The sequence below is a fragment of the Bactrocera neohumeralis genome, chromosome 4 (assembly GCF_024586455.1).
Source record: "Bactrocera neohumeralis isolate Rockhampton chromosome 4, APGP_CSIRO_Bneo_wtdbg2-racon-allhic-juicebox.fasta_v2, whole genome shotgun sequence".
Lineage (NCBI taxonomy): Eukaryota > Metazoa > Arthropoda > Insecta > Diptera > Tephritidae > Bactrocera > Bactrocera neohumeralis.
In genome coordinates, this window is record NC_065921.1 from 51,231,605 (window position 1) to 51,242,517 (window position 10,913).

The window sequence follows — 10,913 nt, forward strand, 5'->3', positions numbered from 1 at the left end:
AAACATTCATATTTATTGTAACGTTTGTATGGGGAAAAGAAAAGGGCTGTTTTTAGGGGTTTTCCGGAAACTATTCGAATTTTTTCTCGCCGTAAAAACCATCCTTGAACTTCAACAAACATTTAAGAAAAAGAATTGGCCAAATTGGTCCAGGCGTTATTGAGTTATGCGCGTACATACATTTTTGGTATTCATTTTTAGTTATATAGACTAGCTGACCCGGCGAACTTCGCACCGCCTAATTATTGGAGGCATATTTAGTAAGTCGGAGGATGGAGTCATGTGTAGAAGTTCACGCAAGTGAGGAAAGTTCTCTGATCGCCATTCACTTGGGAGTGGCCAGAAACGATTCTTTTACACATGGCTCAAGCAGCTCACTACTTCCGGTCTTTGACCAAGTATCCTCTGGGTAGCCTAAGAACATCCGTTCGAAGGCGAGCTAAAGTGAGAAGGCGAAACATTCCCTACAAGGGTTGTGCGCTGGGCTTGGGACCCGCCACGTAAAAAAACAATACCAATGAAAATGTTAAAACAGCCTCGGATGAGAGACCCCCCTTTTGATGACGACCATGGCAAACGGAATAAGGACTACGATTTAAGGGCATGCACCTGGAATGTCCGGACCCTTAATTGGGAAGGTGCCGCTGCCCAGCTGGTTGATGTCCTCGCAAAAATAAAGGCTGACGTCACCGCCGTCCAAGAAATGCGATGGACGGGACAAGGACAGAGACGAGTAGGTCCTTGTGACATTTACTACAGTGGCCATATAAAGGAGCGCAAGTTTGGTGTTGGATTCGTGGTGGGAGAGAGACTCCGTCGCCGAGTACTATCATTCACTCCGGTGAATGAACGTCTAGCCACAATCCGCATCAAAGCGAGGTTCTTCAACATATCGCTGATTTGCGCCCACGCCCCGACGGAAGAGAAGGACGATGTGACCAAAGATGCCTTCTATGAGCGCTTGGAGCGCGCTTATGAGAGCTGCCCCCGCCACGATGTCAAAATCGTGCTTGGCGACTTTAACGCCAGGGTGGGCAAAGAAGGTATATTTGGCACTACGGTCGGTAAATTCAGCCTCCACGACGAAACATCCCCAAATGGGTTGAGGCTGATTGACTTCGCCGGGGCCCGAAATATGGTTATCTGTAGTACTAGATTCCAGCACAAGAAGATTCATCAAGCTACCTGGCTGTCTCCGGGTCGAAAAACTACCAACCAGATCGATCATGTTGTGATAGATGGAAGACACGTCTCCAGTGTTTTAGATGTGCGTGCGCTCCGAGGTCCTAACATCGACTCGGACCACTATCTTGTTGCAGCTAAGATTCGCACTCGCCTCTGTGCAGCAAAAAACGCACGCCAACAAACACAAGGAAGGTTCGACGTCGAAAAGCTGCAATCACAACAGACAGCCGAACGATTCTCTACTCGGCTTGCACTCCTGCTCTCTGAGAGCACTCGTCAACAACTCGGTATAAGGGAACTGTGGGACGGCATTTCAAACTCCTTACGTACAGCTGCAACCGAAACCATTGGTTTTCGGAAAGTGCAAAAGAACAGCTGGTACGACGAAGAGTGCCGTGTCGCAGCGGAGAGAAAACAGGCTGCCTACCTCGCAACGTTACGATCGACCACTACACGTGCGGGATGGGATAGATACCGAGAGTTGAAGTTGAAGAGGGAAGCGAGACGCATTTGCAGACAGAAGAAGAAAGAGGCCGAAATGCGTGAGTAAGAAGAGCTTGATAAGCTGGCCGACAGGGGTAATGTTCGAAAATTCTACGAAAAAATGCGGCGGCTTACAGAAGGTTTCAAGACCGGAGCATACTCTTGTAGGACCCCCAAAGGTGATCTAGTCACTGATGCCCAGAGCATAGTTAAATTATGGAGGGAACACTTCTCCAGCCTGCTGAATGGCAGTGAACGCACAACACCAGGAGAAGGAGAACCCGATTCCCAATCGATGACGATGGAGCAGACGTTCCATTACCCGACCATGAAGAAGTTCGAATAGCAATTGCCCGCCTCAAGAACAACAAAGCGGCAGGGGCCGACGGACTACCGGCCGAGCTATTCAAACACGGCGGCGAAGAACTAATAGGGAGCATGCATCAGCTTCTTTGTAAAATATGGTCGGACGAGAGCATGCCCAACGATTCACAAAAAGGGAAACCCCACAATCTGCGCCAACTACCGTGGGATTAGCCTCCTCAACATCGCATATAAGGTTCTATCGAGCGTATTGTGTGAAAGATTAAAGCCCACCGTCAACAAACTGATTGGACCTTATCAGTGTGGCTTCAGACCTGGAAAATCAACAACCGACCAGATATTCACCATGCGCCAAATCTTGGAAAAGACCCGTGAAAGGAGAATCGACACACACCACCTCTTCGTCGATTTCAAAGCTGCTTTCGACAGCACGAAAAGGAGCTGCCTTTATGCCGCGATGTCTGAATTTGGTATCCCCGCAAAACTAATACGGCTGTGTAAACTGACGTTGAACAGCCGTTCGATACCAAACGAGGTTTCAGACAAGGCGACTCCCTATCGTGCGACTTCTTCAACCTGCTTCTGGAGAAAATAGTTCGAGCTGCAGAACTAAACAGAGAAGGTACCATCTTCTATAAGAGTGTACAGCTGTTGGCGTATGCCGACGATATTGATATCATCGGCCTCAACACCCGCGCCATTAGTTCTGCTTTCTCTAGGCTGGACAAGGAAGCACAGAAAATGGGTCTGGTAGTGAACGAGGGCAAAACGAAATATCTCCTGTCATCAAACAAACAGTCGTCGCACTCGCGACTTGGCTCTCACGTCACTGTTGACAGTCATAACTTTGAAGTTGTAGATAATTTCGTCTATTTAGGAACCAGCATTAACACCACTAATAATGTCAGCCTGGAAATCCAACGCAGGATTTCTCTTGCCAACAGGTGCTACTTCGGACTGAGTAGGCAATTGAAAAGTAAAGTCCTCTCTCGACGAACAAAAGCAAAACTCTATAAGTCGCTCATAATTCCCGTCCTGCTATATGGTGCAGAGGCTTGGGCGATGACAGCAACCGATGAGTCGACGTTACGAGTTTTCGAGAGAAAAATTCTGCGAAAGATTTATGGTCCTTTGCGCATTGGCCACGGCGAATATCGCATCCGATGGAACGATGAGCTGTACGAGATATATGACGACATTGACATAGTTCAGCGAATTAAAAGACAGCGGCTACGCTGGCTAGGTCATGTTGTCCGGATGGATGAAAACACTCCAGCTCTGAAAGTATTCGACGCAGTACCCGCCGGGGAAGCAGAGGAAGAGGAAGACCTCCACTCCGTTGGAAGGACCAAGTGGAGAAGGACCTGGCTTCGCTTGGAATATCCAATTGGCGCCACGCAGCGAAAAGAAGAAACGACTGGCGCGCTGTTGTTAACTCGGCTATAATCGCGTAAGCGGTGTCTACGCCAATTAAGAAGAAGAAGATTTAGTAAGTCACAAACACACGACACAATACTTTTTTAATTTTATTGAAATTTGCTGCTTTTAGATTTTTAGGAATATTAAAGAATTATAGTATAGATGCACAGCAAAGAGTCGTTAACATTTCAAGTGACATTTTTCCATAGACAATTTTTTTTGAGTGAATACTGAAAAATATTTACACTATAACTATCAAACTACACCTGTCGCTTTTTTTTTTTTTTGACGATGACCATGGTTAGGAAAAGAAGAAGAACTACATCTGTCATCGAGAAAATAAAGAATTCAAACAACTATAATATAGTTATAGTGAAGCTATATATCCCTCAACTCCTTAAAATGCATTGTCCGTTTTGTAAAAAGTGGATGGAACGGCAGAAAAAAAATAATAATTGTCCAGATTGTATTAAATTATTATTAAGATGCGACGAATGCTACAACATAATCGCTGTTACCTTCAGAATTTGTACCATGTGAGGTAAGAATGTAGAACGAATAATACGCGTGAACAGGGCAAAAGTACAAAAAAATATATTAAAGCAAAAGCTGCTATCTAAACCAAAACACGTTTCTACAATGCCATCTTCATCATCTGAGAAGACATTCTGTGAATTAAATTTATCGGCCGAAGACATACAGGACATTCAAGTTATTGAAGACAGCCAAAAGCCCAACATCAAGAATGTTCTGGTAGATATTGATGTTATTGAAGACAGCCAGCAGCTCAACATTGATAATGTTCTGATCGAATCAGATTTGTCCGAGTCGCCTAGTACTTCCACCATATTATCATGTCCTGGCGAGCCAAGTGGTTCCCAAGTAGATGGAGCCAAGTTGATGGAAATAAAGAGTTACTAATACACGTTGACATTAAGGATCCAAATGCACATATTATATACATATTAAGTCATTTATTTATATTTATACACTTCATATACAAAAATTTAAAATTTTCTTGGATGTGCTCGTTTCTGGACTGTGAACATGATAAACAAATCTTTGCTTAAATTAAATACAACACAGTTATGATCATATATAGTTAATTAATATAGTGCTTTCTGGTAGACAATATTTTTAGTTTTTTTTCGGTGCGTAAATAAATAAGGATGTTGGTTTTCCGACACGCGAACACGCAACGTATAATTGTCCATGTGCGAAACAGGGAAACTCTAAGTTTATTCCGCAAACTTGCAACGATTGGCCTTGCGATTTATTTATGGTCATCGCAAACGCCAGACGCACGGGAAATTGCAACCTCTTAAAATCAAATGGCAAATCCGTCGGAATCATAGGTATTCGTGGGATTAAGACATCCTCTCCTTTGTATTTTCCTTTGATTATTTTAGCTTCGGTCATGTTATTCATGAGTTTCTTCACAACCAATCTCGTTCCATTGCAAAGTCGAGGTTGATTAATATTACGCAGCATGATGACAACTGACCCTACTTTTAATTTCAAATTATATGGTGGTAGTCCAGGCAAGTCCAATGAATTTAAAAATTCTGTAGGATAGTTGACTATGGGTTTGTAGCCGTGTCAACTGATTTGTACGTAAACAACTCTCCTGGAAGGAAATTCTGAATGGTAGCATTGAGATCATCGACATCTTTGTTTTTTGCTGCCAATATTGCTCGTTCACTTAGCCAATCGTGGTTATTATATTGTTGTTTAATGTCCGGAAAAACACGCTGAATAAGCTCCTTTTTCGATTCTGTAAAGTGACAGAAGTCTGTGGGAAAAGTCATTAATCCGGTCGAGCTGTCAACTGCGACCTTACCATTGCCAATATCCAGCAACTGCTTCGAAAACACAGTCGCAGTTTGATCTTGTTGCAAAAACACTCGCATGTTAGTAGTTAATTGAAGTGTCTTTACGTGCCGCCACAAATTTGATGATTTTAGACATGCGTTTATTTCGTCAGCAACAGTCGATCGAGGAATTACTGGAAAAGTCTGACGAAAATGTTTTGGTTATCACGTAAATCTTTTAACGTCCTATCTAGTGCCTCCAGCGACCTCTTGTGGGCCATTGTGCATTCGTCCCAAATTATCAATTTGCATACTTGGAGAGTCTTCGCCATAGCGCTATTTTTGGCAATGTTGGAAACTGGCGTTTCGTTGATATGCATGTTTAATGGTAATTTTAAGGCTGAATGTGCAGTTCGTCCGCCTTCTAATAAGTTTGCTGCTATCCCAGATGAAGCCAACGCTAGGGCTACCTCATTTTGCGATCGGATCTTTGCTAATAGCAATGAAATTAGGAACGTTTTCCCAGTACGCCCAGGAGAATCAAGAAAGTAAATTCCCCCAGGCCCACTGTTTACAGCTTGTGTTAAACGATCGTACGCAATCCTTTGTTCTTCGTTCAATTGCGGAACAGTTGTGCGAGCTGCTTCGGTCATAGCTTGAGTATCGTACTGGAGTTCTCTTTGCAACTCATGGTTTAATGCATCTTGCATAGCACGATTGGGTGCTGTCAGGCCCAAACACGACAATACTTTATTTGCCATCAACAAACACATATCTTCTGTTATGATCAATGTGTCATTGTAAATCTCTGCCGTAATTTCCAATGTAGGATCCAAAATTTCACAACGCACGCGATGCAACACATCCTCAGACATGTCATCCCTAATTTCATCCACAAATCATTCGGATTTGAGGGGAAACATGTCGATATTATAATCGCAACCAGTGTGCGAATTTGATGCGGCGATGAAGATATCACGGAATCCTTGAGCGTATCATCCCAATGCAAATACATTTTCATATCCTTCAAGTGGTGTTCCTTGTTTACGACGCTGAAAATACTTTGATGATGCGTTCCATGTGTAGTAGCGCGGCATATCAGCATACAGCAAAGTGCGAGCGAATTGATCATTCGCACAAATTGAGAAGAAACGAGAAGGTGGACGTGCCGCTCTATCCACAGCGTTGTTTGGGTTGAAATACACTCGTTGTCCATTTTCTAAATGAACTGCCAAATGCAATACAGTGGGATGTCTTTCATGAATTGCAAACGAAAATATGTGCCAAATAGCCTCATTGCTGCTTACATAGCGACCCATCTGATAGTGAGACACCTCATCTTTTTTGTTTGTTACTGCGAACATGGCCATGTCGCTACCTTTGTTAACATATTTACATATGTACTTTATGGATTTCACAGAGTTACAAAATTCCACGTTGATGTGAGCTTCAAAAGTTTTGGACAATATGGGCGAGAACGGCACAATCCAACGATTGTCTACATGAAAATCTTATCCTTTTATCTTGACATCTACAGATCGTCCACCGTCCCCACTGATCGCCGACGATACAATGGGTAACCATCGATTCCCGAGATGGTTTCAGCAAGCAAGTTTCTCGGGTACCGTTTGGAGCACTTGCCGTCGATCATACAGGGTGAGCTGTTGTTGAAAACTCCGCAAGGTCCATGTATCATGTGTTTAGTTACTATCGTATGCAATTTTGGGTCAACCGTTTCATCAGGAATTTCGGCTGAAATAATGGAATCAATTTCTTCTGGCCTTATTTTGTCAACCAACCAGACTAATATATGAGCATGTGGCAAACCACGCTTTTGCCACTCAACAGAGTACATCCAACAACGTACTTGGCCATACACACGATGCTTTGTAATGAAATTCATTAAAGATTTTAATTTTTGCTTGTAAACTCTGGCTGTGATGTCATGCCTATCAAGTGGTGTTTGGTTGTGTAGCAGTTCTTTTTTTATTTCAATCCATTGTGGGTTACAGGTGAATGTAATAAATAGGTCTGGACGGCCATACTTTCGAACATAAGACATCGCATCTTGAGCGTACTCGTGTATGTGGCGCGGGCTTCCGATGTAAGTGGCCGGTAAAATTGTCATTCTTCCTACATTATTTACATTGCCGTCAGCATTGATTGCATCGCGAAGATGAATGTACTCTTCAGATCGAAGCTGCTGTTGGTTAAGACGGATGTATGTCAATCTTTCAGTCTCAATTTTGACGTACATGTCCACTGCGTACTGATGAAAGAGCCGTTGACACATCAAAATGTGATTTACTTCACCTTCACGGATCATGAGTCTGTATGCATAATAATTCATGGCACTGACTTTTTTGTGTGTATCAGCACCTGGAAGTACATACATATGATAAAAAAATACATTTATATATTGAACATATAAAATATTTTATTTTGTATAATCTAATTACCTGTTGTTGGATTAACCATTTTGATATTAAAATGGTACCCATCTTCTTCCTGCCAGAAAATTAATGGGTATTATAAAGCATCATAAGCTCTATGCGTTTCATATACACGTTTCAATTCATTGTTTCGGCGATGAAGTACAATATCTCTTGATTGCAAATTCTCTCCAACAACGACAATAGCCACTTCATCTATTGTCGGTGAATTAAACCTCCTTGCATGCTCTCCAGCAGGTGTTTTGTCGGCTCTTATTACAATATTATAGCTGTCTGATGGCAGGCAAGTATGCATGAACCCGTCTTGTACTATATGCGTTGCACCAAACGATGTCATTTGGAAGCAATTATTATATTTTTGGATGTTAGCCAAGAAGTGTTTAGACTCACTTTCCATCCCATTAACTAATGAGTGTAACGGTTCAGGTGGTGGAACCAATTGAGGCAATTGTACATTGCCACCAGCACAACATAATCCTGCAGGTTCACTACAGTACTTTAATGCTTTACAATGTTGACAAATGATTGACATTTCTCCAATCGTCACAGATTTGTCGGCACTATAATCAAATTCCGGATTGTAGGAAAATGCTCCTCGTTCGAGGTTTACAGGAGCATTGCGTCTGCGGAATCGATTAAATTCGTTATCCCGTGCTCGCTGCTGTTGTGATCGATGTGCACGAACTCGTTCCATTCTCCCCTTATCCACTTGATAGTTATTTACTCTTGAACGTAATTCTCCCATACTTGTTAACAGTCGTACAATTATCAGCATCTCGCTGGTCATTAGTGCGGTTGGAGCGTAAAGTAGCTTGTTGCACATTTACACGACTTCGACGACCTATGTCAGGTCGTTTTCTTTTCCTCGGCATTGTAAGCAGCGAGAAGAAAATCACTTTTAGCAGTATTTCAATATTTATCCAATTAAATGTTTCTTTTTTTTTAACATGAGATGACAAAACCAAGGATGTTAAAGTAGGAGCGCAGCAAAAAGTCTCTAAATGTATGTACAAAACAATGTAACGTTCGGATACACGTGCTTTTTACATGAGATGACAAAACAATGGAACGTTCGGATACACTTATTACTTTCTTATTTCTACAATTAAATGTTTCTTTTTTTAACATGAGATGACAAAACCAAGGATGTTAAAGTAGGAGGGCAGCAAAAAGTCTCTAAATTTATGGACAAAACAATGTAACGTTCGGATACACGTGCTTTTTACATGAGATGACAAAACAATGGAACGTTCGGATACACTTATTACCTTCTTATTTCTCCAATTAAATGTTTCTTTTTTTTAACATGAGATGACAAAACCAAGGATGTTAAAGTAGGAGCGCAGCAAAAAGTCTCTAAATTTATGGACAAAACAATGTAACGTTCGGATACACGTGCTTTTTACATGAGATGACAAAACAATGGAACGTTCGGATACACTTATTACAGGGCATCTCGACAGGATAGAATTCATAGAATACTAACTGTTATTGCCATTGCCATAGGTTCGAGATGATGTAGCGTATGCTTTGAGCTCTTGAAAAATTTATTTTATCATTTGCGAAATGCCGTCGGGTAGGTAGCTGATGTAGGGCACGTTTTGAGCTCTTGAACTCCTTAAATCTTTTGTGTGGAACATAAAAAAAGGATAAATATCCTTTTGTTTACAAATGTATTTTTGGAAAAAATAAGATAATAACAAAGGATAAAGATCCTTTTTTTACAAATGTATTTCTGGAAAAAATAAGAATTTATATTTTTGGACTACTATATAATAATTGTGCCATAACTTTTATATACCAATTAAAATAATAAATTTAAAATGAGAAATGATATTTTGATTTATGCTTGTATAAGTTTATTAAATCTAATTTTCAAATAAAAGAAAACTGCGCTGTTAAACTGCTGAAGAGACAGCTTCTAGCTTACCATATATGGCAAACTATGTAGTATTCTATATCTAGTAAGCAATGAGCAATGTGGAGTTTGCACAGGCAGAGATGCCCCGTTATTATAATAAAAGTATTTTTGAGAGTTGGTAACACTGTAAGGTTGGCACCATCAAACATGTCAACACATTAATTATATTTATATATTTTGAAATTTAAATACACGATGTTATGAGCAAAGTTGATATTATGTTGTCGATTCAAAAGTCTTGTTTTAATGCGTTCTTCAATTCGAGTGGAACTGAGAGTACAAATACCGTCAAATGTTTGACAGCAAGTAAGTGGTCAACTTTTACATGGGAAAATGGAATTGTCGTTTTACTCTATCTTACTCGTAAGTTTTCCTTATTTGCTCACCGTTTAGACCTACCCTGGACTACGACAAACGTTTTAAAACCAAAGTCAGCTCAATCGGCCCAGCCGTTCTCGAGTTTTAATCAGACTAACGAACAACAATTCATTTTTATTTATATAGATTATTTATATAAATGTAGATTATTTGCCCTAGTTGTCCATTTTTTATTTTCTCACACATTTCAGCCGATTTTTGTATAGAAATTTGACCGGCGTAGAAGCAAAATGCGAAACAATCATACGTACATATATTATGTCGTTTGCACATTTGTATGTATGTTTGCGAAAGCAAATGTTCTACAAAAGCATATTTCTATACTTAAACAAAATTATTAGAACCATCGTATGTTTCTTATGTACATGCATAATCAAACCATACTTAAGTCAGCATATTATCACAGCAATATACATTATATACATATACATAATATTGCTGTGATAAATTTAATTTCTATTAGTAAGAAAAATATTTATTTGTATAGTATACGATGTTAAAAGGCATACATCTTCTATCGTATTTTGTGTATCTGCACATGCTCATATGAGTGTATGTATACGCATGTGCGCGTTCAGAAATTTTACATCACTTATCAATATACGTATTACATGTGCGCGCATTGACTTGTTCATACATTCATATATACTTATATGCACATATATTTGCATACATTGCCGAGTAATACACAAGCATACAAACGTACATTTGCGTACACATAGGCGAAGCTGCTACAGCGGCAAGGGGTGACAATCGGCGGCCATTACTTTACTTATGCCATAGAACTTCTTTGCTACGAATATGAAAATGACAACGAAATAATGCAAATATGCATATTTCTAAATGTCATTAATTTCTTTGAAAAAATGAATGATCCTGAGAAGTATAGTCTAAACTTTTCAACGGCCAACGCAGAGCGTTTCAACCAAAAGGAATTCA